This window comes from Photinus pyralis, unplaced genomic scaffold, assembly GCF_008802855.1.
Source record: "Photinus pyralis isolate 1611_PpyrPB1 unplaced genomic scaffold, Ppyr1.3 Ppyr1.4_LG8, whole genome shotgun sequence".
Classification (NCBI taxonomy): Eukaryota; Metazoa; Arthropoda; class Insecta; order Coleoptera; family Lampyridae; genus Photinus; species Photinus pyralis.
In genome coordinates this window covers 11,285,221-11,298,443 of record NW_022170819.1, presented here as the reverse complement: position 1 = coordinate 11,298,443, position 13,223 = coordinate 11,285,221, and positions in this window count along the sequence as shown.

The following is a 13,223-nucleotide window of genomic DNA, read 5'->3' as shown; positions in this document are numbered from 1 at the left end:
CGGAAATCGGAAGCGATAATTATCGACGAGATAAGCATGCTGCACAAAAACGTTCTTAGAATGGTCAACGAAGCTTGCAAAAACGTCGAAGCGAATAACGAGACGAGAAAGCTACCGTTCGCCGGTAAAGTTATCCTATTAGGCGGTGATTTTCGTTAACTATTACCTGTAATCCAAAATTCCAGTCTATCGGAACAGGTCGCGGCCTCCGTGAAAAACTCCGAAATATTTAGCCTATTCCATCAGGTGATTCTTACGAGAAACTTACGCGTCAATGCCAACGAAGTAGAGTTCGTCGATATGCTCGAGCGCATCGGTAAGGATAGCGACAACTCCGGCAAGTTTCAAATACCGCAGGAAATGTTGGTTAACAGCGAGGACGAACTTATCCGATTCATTTATCCGAACGTCGAATCGCTTCAAGTCGAAAAGGAAGTCGCGAACAAACTAATAATGAGCGCGAGACGCGCCGACGTCAGGCGATTAAACGACAAAATTTTAAACATGCTTCCGGGCGAAGAACGCGAGTATTTGTCCGCCGACCAGTCGTTAGTCGATAATCCCGTATTAGACGTACACGCGGCGATACACGACGTCGCATTCCTAAACGACGAAAATCCTTCGGGATTTCCTCCTCACAGGTTAAAGCTCAAAAAGCACTCTATCGTCGTTCTAATAAAAAATGTAGACGTCAGACAGGGCCTGGCGAACGGTGCGCGCCTGTTCATTACCGATTTAGGCGATAACATAATATACTGTAAAATCGCGGTAGGCCCTTACGAGGGAAGAACGTGCGCCCTGGCGATGTTACCTTTCGTTTACGAGGACAAACGACCCGACGGTAACGGTCTTCACTTTAAAAGAACCCAATTTCCCGTCGATCTCGCCTACGCATTGACGATTAACAAATCGCAAGGTCAGACCGTTAATAAAGTTGCGTTGCTACTAACTTCTCCGCTATTCAGTCACGGCCAGCTATACGTGGCGATGAGTCGAGTGCGTACTGCGTCCTCCATTAGAATTTTTACAAGCGATCGCAATTCTAAAGTACAAAATATCGTGGCGAAAAGTATTTTCAATTGAACGAATCTATACTAAATGTCGTATAGGTTTTTTTATTAAATGCCGTATTACATCGAAATAATTGCGCATATTAAGTTATTCATAATAACTGTATACAGCCATCATGTCACCTTCGGGGGCAATTATAATTGGTCGTTCATGACGGAAGAGGTACGAAATTCTTCTAGCTCGTATTTAATTTAATTTTAAAATAACGTTAAAGTAAACAATTGACATTGTGGTATTTTTCTTATATATTTATGTTAGATAAAATCAATACTAGAATATGCGCTGCAAGAATTGTCGTATACGCTATATGCTAGGTATGCGCGTGTCACCCAACTGTCGTGCATTTCTGAAATCGTCGCCGTACGACGCCATGTCGCATACCGGAAGTAAACTACGATTATTTCGTTATTTTTACTTCTTTCCGGGGCCTGTGAATGCGCGAATTAATTATTTATATATTTTTGAAATATACAAGTTTTTTCGTAAATGTGTATCTGACCGTATCACAATCATAATGATAGTACATGCGCGTGATGGGTTACGTACACTGCACTCAAATATTATAAATATATAGTTTATTATTCCGCAAAGTACTTAAAGTTCATAAAATTATTTATAATCATGTAGTTATTAAAATAAGAAACAATTCCATTGTCGAGACATTTTTTTTAATCATTAAAATGCCGCTCACTTTGAATTTCATAAAATCTATACAAATATTAGTATTAAATTAATTATTTCAAACAATATAAATTATTAAAATTTTGTGTAAATTAATAGGAACTTTCATTTTAAAATTTTTAAAAAAATTCTAAATTTTTCGAAATAATTTTATGAACTCTTATCTACTAATGAATCATCAAACGTTTGCAGGTTACCGCTTTATGGTGAAGAGTGCACGTTCAGGGCTAGCTATATTTAGTTGAGGGGGTTTTCGCCCATGACTAACAACTATGTAATATGGACAGAAATTATACATATGCATGTACAAATAATTATGTAACGAATCAAATATTTAATAATATAATTTCTATCTTTAATACATGTTCCAGTCATTGACAGATGTTCATGCGACCGGTAAAAATGTCATATTTAAAAGCTACGCCCGATGGCGGTGCAGGCCACTTCGGTCGGTCTGCACCATTAGCCTAATGACACACCATTGGTGAGGCTAGATGTATACGAGCAGTAAGATGTGGATATACCACATCATTAGTCGGTAATGCGCATACCACTAGACTAAATATATATACGCCCGATAATAAATCAAACTAAATTATTACCATTACGAGCCCAAACACATATGTATTGGACCAATACAAATAGACGTTTCTTTGCCCTTTTGTATCCGTTAAATTTATCATAGTAAAGTAAATTTCAATACATATGTTATTGGGCTCGTATTATCCACCGAGCCAAGTTTTCGATGCATTGTAAGTCTAATTTTAGAAATTACTTATTGCTTCGAAACAAGGTGAATGTTACCAATCACATGTTATGTGATTTGGTAGTGCGGTTGTTAAATCGATTACATTTTAATCAATGTATTTTTTTTTATTATAAACGTAAGTATAAATATTTATATTAATATTAATATTTATTTCGAATTAATATTTCTTTGTAGAATATCATTTGTGACAAATATAAAATGGGATATTGGCGAATCATGGATGCAATAAAATAAAAAATATGAAAATCATAGTCCAACTTGAAAATTATTTTTTTTTAAACCGTTCATAAATGGTAGAAATGTAACAATAATACTACATGATTTAATTTACGTAAGGAAAACATTAATCAGACATTTATGATATGTAAATATTAATATTTTTAATTAAAAAAATAAACAATCTAACAACTTTTTTGTTGTTTGAATACGCTCCGCGCACATCGTTTATACTGTTAAAAATTATTAGAATGTTGAAATTGATAAAATTTTATCCCTATGGAACTGTTTATTTGATTTTATGTCAAACTTAGATCAAAATTAAAGCAAATTTTTATCAATTTATTAAAAAAACTGACATTTAAAAAAATTAATTTGCGCATTTAAAATTTTAAAACACGCTAAACTTTTTATAAAAAATACATTTTTTTCGTTCAACTTGTAATGAAAAACTTCTCAATACGGAGTGAACTCAAGCAGATACACTATAAGTAGCTTTCACTCGCGATCGCGTGCATAAATAGACATTATCCTTTGTGTTAATTCAATTTTTCCCCACGTCCGTCGGAAATTTGGGTAGTGTTCTCAAACTATACCTTCACGCCTTTAAAAGAAATGTATAGTTCTAAATATCAAGTCTTTTACCTTTCACATTTTCAACTGCAAAACATAAAATCACATTTTTTCCCATTCTCTTTTTTAATACTCGCCTAAAATTTCTAAAGAATCTACATATCGAATTTCAATTTTTTACTACGTGTTATTTGTCAGTGACTTATGTTTGTAACTCTTCGAATTCGTGTATTCACATTTATATAATATATTTACATAATGACTATTATACTCTTTATGATATTGTAATAAATGTTATTTTCTAATAAACAAATATAAAAAGCAATATGCTGTTTGTTATTATTACAATATAATTTTTGTATGACTGATTAATTTGTATACATGTTAAGTAACGTATTCTTATACAATTTTTTTCAAATTTTCGGAGTCGAATGAAGGACAATGTTTGCAATAAACATTCACATTTCATCACACAACTGCAACTAGGAGACCAATTGAAACAATCACCGTGGGAAAAATGGAATGAAAAATACAGCAAACTGAACCACATTTAACATAATGATAATTCCTGCAACAATAAATTAAAAAGGTAATAACAAACTATTTAATTTGTAATGTTAAAATACTAAATTAAGAACTTTTAGATTTCAACACTTTGGGAAAATCAAGCTCAAAGCTATATATATATATAATTTATATACATGTATATGTCATTTAATTACGGAATTCAATAATTAAGAATTTGTAATTTATTCATTTGAACTATTTTTCATGTCAATACATTTGTTACTTTTAGAGACTAACGTATGTGTTTGTTTATTATTATTATGTTTTTTTCTTTTTTTTATAAACATTACAATACTGTGTATACAATAAATGTTTTTTTAAAATACAACCTCTTATTTGTTTGAAGAAAAAATGTGTCCAACTTAAACTTAATTTTGTAATAAATATCTGTCTTCGTCCTACTAACTGATCGCATAGTAAATAAAAGTGAACAGGAAAAATCAATGCTCAATATATTTCTTATGAAACCTGGAAAAGGTAATCAAAACATAATTATTTACCAATTCAACAATTTTACACTTTCTAAAGAAAACAAAAAACATGTTATTTCTTTAGTCCTTCAATGGCTGTGACACCATTTTTACATTTTCTCGACAAAATCAAATTTATAACAGAATTAGAAAATCTTTTCAGAATTGTTTAAATTTGTACATTACTCTCTTACTAACCAAGTCAACCGAAAATAATAAGTTATTTGTGCTACAAATCTTATATGTGTAACAATTAAATAAATTTGTAACATACAATTACATTCAATTCGTAACATGTTTTTATACAATTGGTACCTATTATAACTTTACAATTGGAGTAAAATTTAATCTGAATAACACAAATTATCCAAAACCCAATACATAGTTGCACCAGAGAATTTAAATTACACAAATTATGTACACCATTTTAGGTGAAAATTCCACTCAATCAATTAACGCTAGCGAAGTCTTAAAATGCGTAGCATTTTTACAAACACATACGCCGAGTTTGACAAAAAAAAAGACTATCGATATATTGGTGCTTTTTCGAGCCGAATCAAAATTCTTTTCCTTTCTTTTTCGCATTTTAAAAAATTCAAACGTCACTTAAAAACAATCCAAACTACGATCGCACGACGGTCGAGCTAAAAAAAAAATTTACAAACTGAAAACCACAAAAAACGGCGTGTGATAACAAAACGCCGTGATCGGTAGGAGCGAGCGACGCGAGCTCCAATCCGATCTAGTTATAAATACAATAAGCAAATAAGGCATATTCGAAACGTGAAGACGGATTTTCCCCAAAATTTGACAAGTCACCCGACACGCATCGCACATGAAAATACGTGAAAACGAAGCAAATCGTTCGACCGGTTTTCCCCCCGCGCCACCCCCCTTTTCGTGTTTTTCCCCATAAAACTCCCTACGGAGGACCGAAGGTAAGTGTCACGCGGACGCCGCCGCGGCCCGGGGGGGTACCGAGGACGACCGCGTCGAACCGCGTACGGTGGAATTTTTTATCGCCCACCGGCGGAGGGGCTGCCGTAAGACGTCAAAAAAACGCGAGAAAACACCTTTCCGGACCCGGAGGAGAAGTTATTCGACCTACGGCCTCGGTACTTTCGGAATCCGTAGCCGTTACGGTAGGCCGCTTTTACAATTTTTTTCGATCCGCCTCGACCACCCAGGGAGGCGGGGGTGGGACGCGAACTTTGCCGTGGAGGTCGTTTTTCGACCCGAGCGCGACTTTGAAAATTCGCGGCTGACGAAGGAGAAGAGTTACGAAAAAACTTTACGTTGCGCGCCGTTAGCCGACCTCGTCGCGCGAAAGAATAGTGCCGCGGGCGAGGCGCGCGACGCGAAGCGGAGCGCCTGTGAATTTTTTTAGAAAAAGTGCGCTTTTTTGGGGTAAAACGGTTTTTCTCCCCGGAAAAATAGAAAATCGACTTGAGCGAAGGCGGAGCTGTCGAAACGGACGCGGGACGTCGAGACGCTTCCGACGCGCCGTCGCGCGACCTCTCACCCCCCCGCCCTCCCCCGCTACGTGGAGGTAAAGTCCGCGGGTCGCGGCGGGGGAACGGGGGGACGGATCGAGTTGCGGTTTTCCGTCTCGGACTCGCGGTTCGAGTGCGCTTCCGGGGTACCGGTTCGTGGTTCGATCGCGGGCCGTCGAGGCACGTGGAGGTGACGAGGAGGAGCGAGTTACCTTTTTCGGGCACCTTTTCGCCAATCGTTCGCAAACGTGAAGATAGAATTTTTTTAAAATTCTTAAAACTCGAGAGCGTCCGACGACACGCCCCCTCGTAGTATTTTCGTGAAGTCCTATTTTTCGGGAGGGGGGCGGCGGGGGGGTCGAGTAACGAAAAAATGCGTTTCGCGAAATTTAATACGGCGAACTGGACGCGGGACGTCGCCCCTTTTTCGACGCGCCGTTCGTCGACCTCGTACCCCCCCGCGCCCCCCCGCCGCGTAGAGGTAAAGTCTAGACGCGGTGGCGTGCGAACGAGAGGTCGTATCGAGTTGCGGTTTTGAGTGTCGACTTCGCAATCGAACGGCGCTTCGGAAATCTCTCGGGTCGCACCACCCTCCCCCCCCTCCGAATGGCTCTTAAGGCGCATTTTCCTCTTATTTTGACGCTTTCTCGCAAACGACGAGCGCTACGACGATGCCGTCGATCGCGGTGGGGTTCCCGCGTCGATCGGTCGCGTTCTGGAATCGAAAAAAATGAGCGAGGCGAGGCGGCGCAGCCGCCGAAGCCGAGCGACGTGTCCTTGTAGGTACGAATCTCGAAAATTCAAAAACGTCGCCGATTCGATCGATCGACGCGTCGGACGTCGCATTTTACATCAAATGACACGTTACGAAAGGTTTCGTCGAAATACGACGCCCTCTTCGAAAGTTATTCGAAAAAATTAAAAACGAAAATTTTTCCATACTATCCCCTTCCTTCGAAAAAATCGAAAAAAAAAATTGTCAAAAATCGTCGCTCTTTCGACGTCATCTTATGCGTTTTGGCGCGGAGATTGCAAAAACGAAAAAAAATTCTCATAAAAGATTTACGGTTTCGACGGTAGAGGGCGCTTTTTGTTTTTCGAATTTTGCACACCTTTACAAAAAAATTCGTAATTTCGCCAATATTCGAGATATTCGAGAGGTCGAGGCGGCGATAGAAAGAGGAAGAACGAGGCTATTCTACGACACCTTCACCTCCCCCGAAAAATCGACGGCGTCTACGGGAGAGGACGTCGAAGAAAAAATGAAAATGCTCCCGAAAATGGGCGCAAAACGGGCACTCGCCGGTGGAATTCCGGGGACTTTTCGCTTCTAAACGATCACTTTAGAGTGGACCTTTTATAAATTTGCCCCGCGGTCCCCGCGGTACGATCGCGAGCGCGTTAAATCGGAATCGATACGAAAACGGCATTTTTCGCGAAAATTTTGACGAAAAATTAATAATTTCCGTTTTTTGCCAAAATCGACTCCAGACTGCGAGACGAAGTGAGGGTACAAATTTGGCGAAGTTTTGGTGCCCCCAAGTGACTTTTTTGAGCACTCCGACGTCGAAATTCGTTAAAAATCGCATAAATTTTTAAATTACGGGCAATCTTATTGTGGGGGGGAGGGGGGTGGGAGGTGAGGGGGGGTCGGACGGACGTCGCGAGTATCCGTTCGTACGTATACCTAATTTGAACGAGATCGGACTTTAAACGACGAAGATATGGCGATTCGAAGATTGATCCGACGTTAAAATTTAAAAATTAAAAAACCGCATTTTATAGATCCAAGTGGGTATCTAACGCATACAGTTATAAATACAATAAGCAAAACATGCATATTCGAAACGTGAAGACGGATTTTCCCCAAAATTTGACAAGCCACCCGACACGCATCGCACATGAAAATAAGTGAAAACGAAGCAAATCGTTCGACCGGTTTTCCCCCCGCGCCACCCCCCTTTTCGTGTTTTTCCCCATAAAACTCCCTACGGAGGACGAACGGTAGGAGTCACGCGGACGCCGCCGCGGCCCGGGGGGGTACCGAGGACGACCGCGTCGAACCGCGTACGGTGGAATTTTTTATCGCCCACCGGCGGAGGGGCTGCCGTAAGACGTCAAAAAAACGCGAGAAAACACCTTTCCGGACCCGGAGGAGAAGTTATTCGACCTACGGCCTCGGTACTTTCGGAATCCGTAGCCGTTACGGTAGGCCGCTTTTACAATTTTTTTCGATCCGCCTCGACCACCCAGGGAGGCGGGGGTGGGACGCGAACTTTGCCGTGGAGGTCGTTTTTCGACCCGAGCGCGACTTTGAAAATTCGCGGCTGACGAAGGAGAAGAGTTACGAAAAAACTTTACGTTGCGCGCCGTTAGCCGACCTCGTCGCGCGAAAGAATAGTGCCGCGGGCGAGGCGCGCGACGCGAAGCGGAGCGCCTGTGAATTTTTTTAGAAAAAGTGCGCTTTTTTGGGGTAAAACGGTTTTTCTCCCCGGAAAAATAGAAAATCGACTTGAGCGAAGGCGGAACTGTCGAAACGGACGCGGGACGTCGAGACGCTTCCGACGCGCCGTCGCGCGAACTCGCACCCCCCCGCACTCCCCCGCTACGTGGAGGTAAAGTCCGCAGGTCGCGGCGGGGGAACGGGGGGGCGGATCGAGTTGCGGTTTTCCGTCTCGGACTCGTAGTTCGAGGCCGCTTCCGGGGTGACGGGTCGAGGTTCGATCGCGGGCCGTCGAGGCACGTGGAGGTGACGAGGAGGAGCGAGTTACCTTTTTCGGACACCTTTTCGCGAATCGTTAGCAAACGTGACCGTCAAATTTGTTTAAAATTTTTAAAACTCGAGAGCGTCCAAAGACACGCCCCCTCGTAGTATTTTCGTGAAGTCCTATTTTTCAGGAGGGGGGCGGCGGGGGGGTCGAGTAACGAAAAAATGCGTTTCGCGAAATTTAATACGGCGAACTGGACGCGGGACGTCGCCCCTTTTTCGACGCGCCGTTCGTCGACCTCGTACCCCCCCGCGCCCCCCCGCCGCGTAGAGGTAAAGTCTAGACGCGGTGGCGTGCGAACGAGAGGTCGTATCGAGTTGCGGTTTTGAGTGTCGACTTCGCAATCGAACGGCGCTTCGGAAATCTCTCGGGTCGCACCACCCTCCCCCCCCTCCGAATGGCTCTTAAGGCGCATTTTCCTCTTATTTTGACGCTTTCTCGCAAACGACGAGCGCTACGACGATGCCGTCGATCGCGGTGGGGTTCCCGCGTCGATCGGTCGCGTTCTGGAATCGAAAAAAATGAGCGAGGCGAGGCGGCGCAGCCGCCGAAGCCGAGCGACGTGTCCTTGTAGGTACGAATCTCGAAAATTCAAAAACGTCGCCGATTCGATCGATCGACGCGTCGGACGTCGCATTTTACATCAAATGACACGTTACGAAAGGTTTCGTCGAAATACGACGCCCTCTTCGAAAGTTATTCGAAAAAATTAAAAACGAAAATTTTTCCATACTATCCCCTTCCTTCGAAAAAATCGAAAAAAAAAATTGTCAAAAATCGTCGCTCTTTCGACGTCATCTTATGCGTTTTGGCGCGGAGATTGCAAAAACGAAAAAAAATTCTCATAAAAGATTTACGGTTTCGACGGTAGAGGGCGCTTTTTGTTTTTCGAATTTTGCACACCTTTACAAAAAAATTCGTAATTTCGCCAATATTGAGATATTCGAGAGGTCGAGGCGGCGATCGAAAGAGGAAGGACGAGGCTATTCTACGACACCTTCACCTCCCCCGAAAAATCGACGGCGTCTACGGGAGAGGACGTCGAAGAAAAAATGAAAGTGCTCCCGAAAATGGGCGCAAAACGGGCACTCGCCGGTGGAATTCCGGGGACTTTTCGCTTCTAAACGATCACTTTAGAGTGGACCTTCTATAAATTTGCCCCGCGGTCCCCGCGGTACGATCGCGAGCGCGTTAAATCGGAATCGATACGAAAACGGCATTTTTCGCGAAAATTTTGACGAAAAATTAATAATTTCCGTTTTTTGCCAAAATCGACTCCAGACTGCGAGACGAAGTGAGGGTACAAATTTGGCGAAGTTTTGGTGCCCCCAAGTGACTTTTTTGAGCACTCCGACGTCGAAATTCGTTAAAAATCGCATAAATTTTTTAATTACGGGCAATCTTATTGTGGGGGGGAGGGGGGTGGGAGGTGAGGGGGGGTCGGACGGACGTCGCGAGTATCCGTTCGTACGTATACCTAATTTGAACGAGATCGGACTTTAAACGACGAAGATATGGCGATTCGAAGATTGATCCGACGTTAAAATTTAAAAATTAAAAAACCGCATTTTATAGATCCAAGTGGGTATCTAACGCATACAGTTATAAATACAATAAGCAAAACATGCATATTCGAAACGTGAAGACGGATTTTCCCCAAAATTTGACAAGCCACCCGACACGCATCGCACATGAAAATAAGTGAAAACGAAGCAAATCGTTCGACCGGTTTTCCCCCCGCGCCACCCCCCTTTTCGTGTTTTTCCCCATAAAACTCCCTACGGAGGACCGAAGGTAAGTGTCACGCGGACGCCGCCGCGGCCCGGGGGGGTACCGAGGACGACCGCGTCGAACCGCGTACGGTGGAATTTTTTATCGCCCACCGGCGGAGGGGCTGCCGTAAGACGTCAAAAAAACGCGAGAAAACACCTTTCCGGACCCGGAGGAGAAGTTATTCGACCTACGGCCTCGGTACTTTCGGAATCCGTAGCCGTTACGGTAGGCCGCTTTTACAATTTTTTTCGATCCGCCTCGACCACCCAGGGAGGCGGGGGTGGGACGCGAACTTTGCCGTGGAGGTCGTTTTTCGACCCGAGCGCGACTTTGAAAATTCGCGGCTGACGAAGGAGAAGAGTTACGAAAAAACTTTACGTTGCGCGCCGTTAGCCGACCTCGTCGCGCGAAAGAATAGTGCCGCGGGCGAGGCGCGCGACGCGAAGCGGAGCGCCTGTGAATTTTTTTAGAAAAAGTGCGCTTTTTTGGGGTAAAACGGTTTTTCTCCCCGGAAAAATAGAAAATCGACTTGAGCGAAGGCGGACTGTCGAAACGGACGCGGGACGTCGAGACGCTTCCGACGCGCCGTCGCGCGACCTCTCACCCCCCCGCCCTCCCCCGCTACGTGGAGGTAAAGTCCGCGGGTCGCGGCGGGGGAACGGGGGGACGGATCGAGTTGCGGTTTTCCGTCTCGGACTCGCGGTTCGAGTGCGCTTCCGGGGTACCGGTTCGTGGTTCGATCGCGGGCCGTCGAGGCACGTGGAGGTGACGAGGAGGAGCGAGTTACCTTTTTCGGGCACCTTTTCGCCAATCGTTCGCAAACGTGAAGATAGAATTTTTTTAAAATTCTTAAAACTCGAGAGCGTCCGACGACACGCCCCCTCGTAGTATTTTCGTGAAGTCCTATTTTTCGGGAGGGGGGCGGCGGGGGGGTCGAGTAACGAAAAAATGCGTTTCGCGAAATTTAATACGGCGAACTGGACGCGGGACGTCGCCCCTTTTTCGACGCGCCGTTCGTCGACCTCGTACCCCCCCGCGCCCCCCCGCCGCGTAGAGGTAAAGTCTAGACGCGGTGGCGTGCGAACGAGAGGTCGTATCGAGTTGCGGTTTTGAGTGTCGACTTCGCAATCGAACGGCGCTTCGGAAATCTCTCGGGTCGCACCACCCTCCCCCCCCTCCGAATGGCTCTTAAGGCGCATTTTCCTCTTATTTTGACGCTTTCTCGCAAACGACGAGCGCTACGACGATGCCGTCGATCGCGGTGGGGTTCCCGCGTCGATCGGTCGCGTTCTGGAATCGAAAAAAATGAGCGAGGCGAGGCGGCGCAGCCGCCGAAGCCGAGCGACGTGTCCTTGTAGGTACGAATCTCGAAAATTCAAAAACGTCGCCGATTCGATCGATCGACGCGTCGGACGTCGCATTTTACATCAAATGACACGTTACGAAAGGTTTCGTCGAAATACGACGCCCTCTTCGAAAGTTATTCGAAAAAATTAAAAACGAAAATTTTTCCATACTATCCCCTTCCTTCGAAAAAATCGAAAAAAAAAATTGTCAAAAATCGTCGCTCTTTCGACGTCATCTTATGCGTTTTGGCGCGGAGATTGCAAAAACGAAAAAAAATTCTCATAAAAGATTTACGGTTTCGGCGGTAGAGGGCGCTTTTTGTTTTTCGAATTTTGCACACCTTTACAAAAAAATTCGTAATTTCGCCAATATTCGAGATATTCGAGAGGTCGAGGCGGCGATCGAAAGAGGAAGACGAGGCTATTCTACGACACCTTCACTTCCCCCGAAAAATCGACGGCGTCTACGGGAGAGGACGTCGAAGAAAAAATGAAAATGCTCCCGAAAATGGGCGCAAAACGGGCACTCGCCGGTGGAATTCCGGGGACTTTTCGCTTCTAAACGATCACTTTAGAGTGGACCTTTTATAAATTTGCCCCGCGGTCCCCGCGGTACGATCGCGAGCGCGTTAAATCGGAATCGATACGAAAACGGCATTTTTCGCGAAAATTTTGACGAAAAATTAATAATTTCCGTTTTTTGCCAAAATCGACTCCAGACTGCGAGACGAAGTGAGGGTACAAATTTGGCGAAGTTTTGGTGCCCCCAAGTGACTTTTTTGAGCACTCCGACGTCGAAATTCGTTAAAAATCGCATAAATTTTTAAATTACGGGCAATCTTATTGTGGGGGGGAGGGGGGTGGGAGGTGAGGGGGGGTCGGACGGACGTCGCGAGTATCCGTTCGTACGTATACCTAATTTGAACGAGATCGGACTTTAAACGACGAAGATATGGCGATTCGAAGATTGATCCGACGTTAAAATTTAAAAATTAAAAAACCGCATTTTATAGATCCAAGTGGGTATCTAACGCATACAGTTATAAATACAATAAGCAAATAAGGCATATTCGAAACGTGAAGACGGATTTTCCCCAAAATTTGACAAGTCACCCGACACGCATCGCACATGAAAATACGTGAAAACGAAGCAAATCGTTCGACCGGTTTTCCCCCCGCGCCACCCCCCTTTTCGTGTTTTTCCCCATAAAACTCCCTACGGAGGACCGAAGGTAAGTGTCACGCGGACGCCGCCGCGGCCCGGGGGGGTACCGAGGACGACCGCGTCGAACCGCGTACGGTGGAATTTTTTATCGCCCACCGGCGGAGGGGCTGCCGTAAGACGTCAAAAAAACGCGAGAAAACACCTTTCCGGACCCGGAGGAGAAGTTATTCGACCTACGGCCTCGGTACTTTCGGAATCCGTAGCCGTTACGGTAGGCCGCTTTTACAATTTTTTTCGATCCGCCTCGACCCCCCAGGGAGGCGGGGGTGGG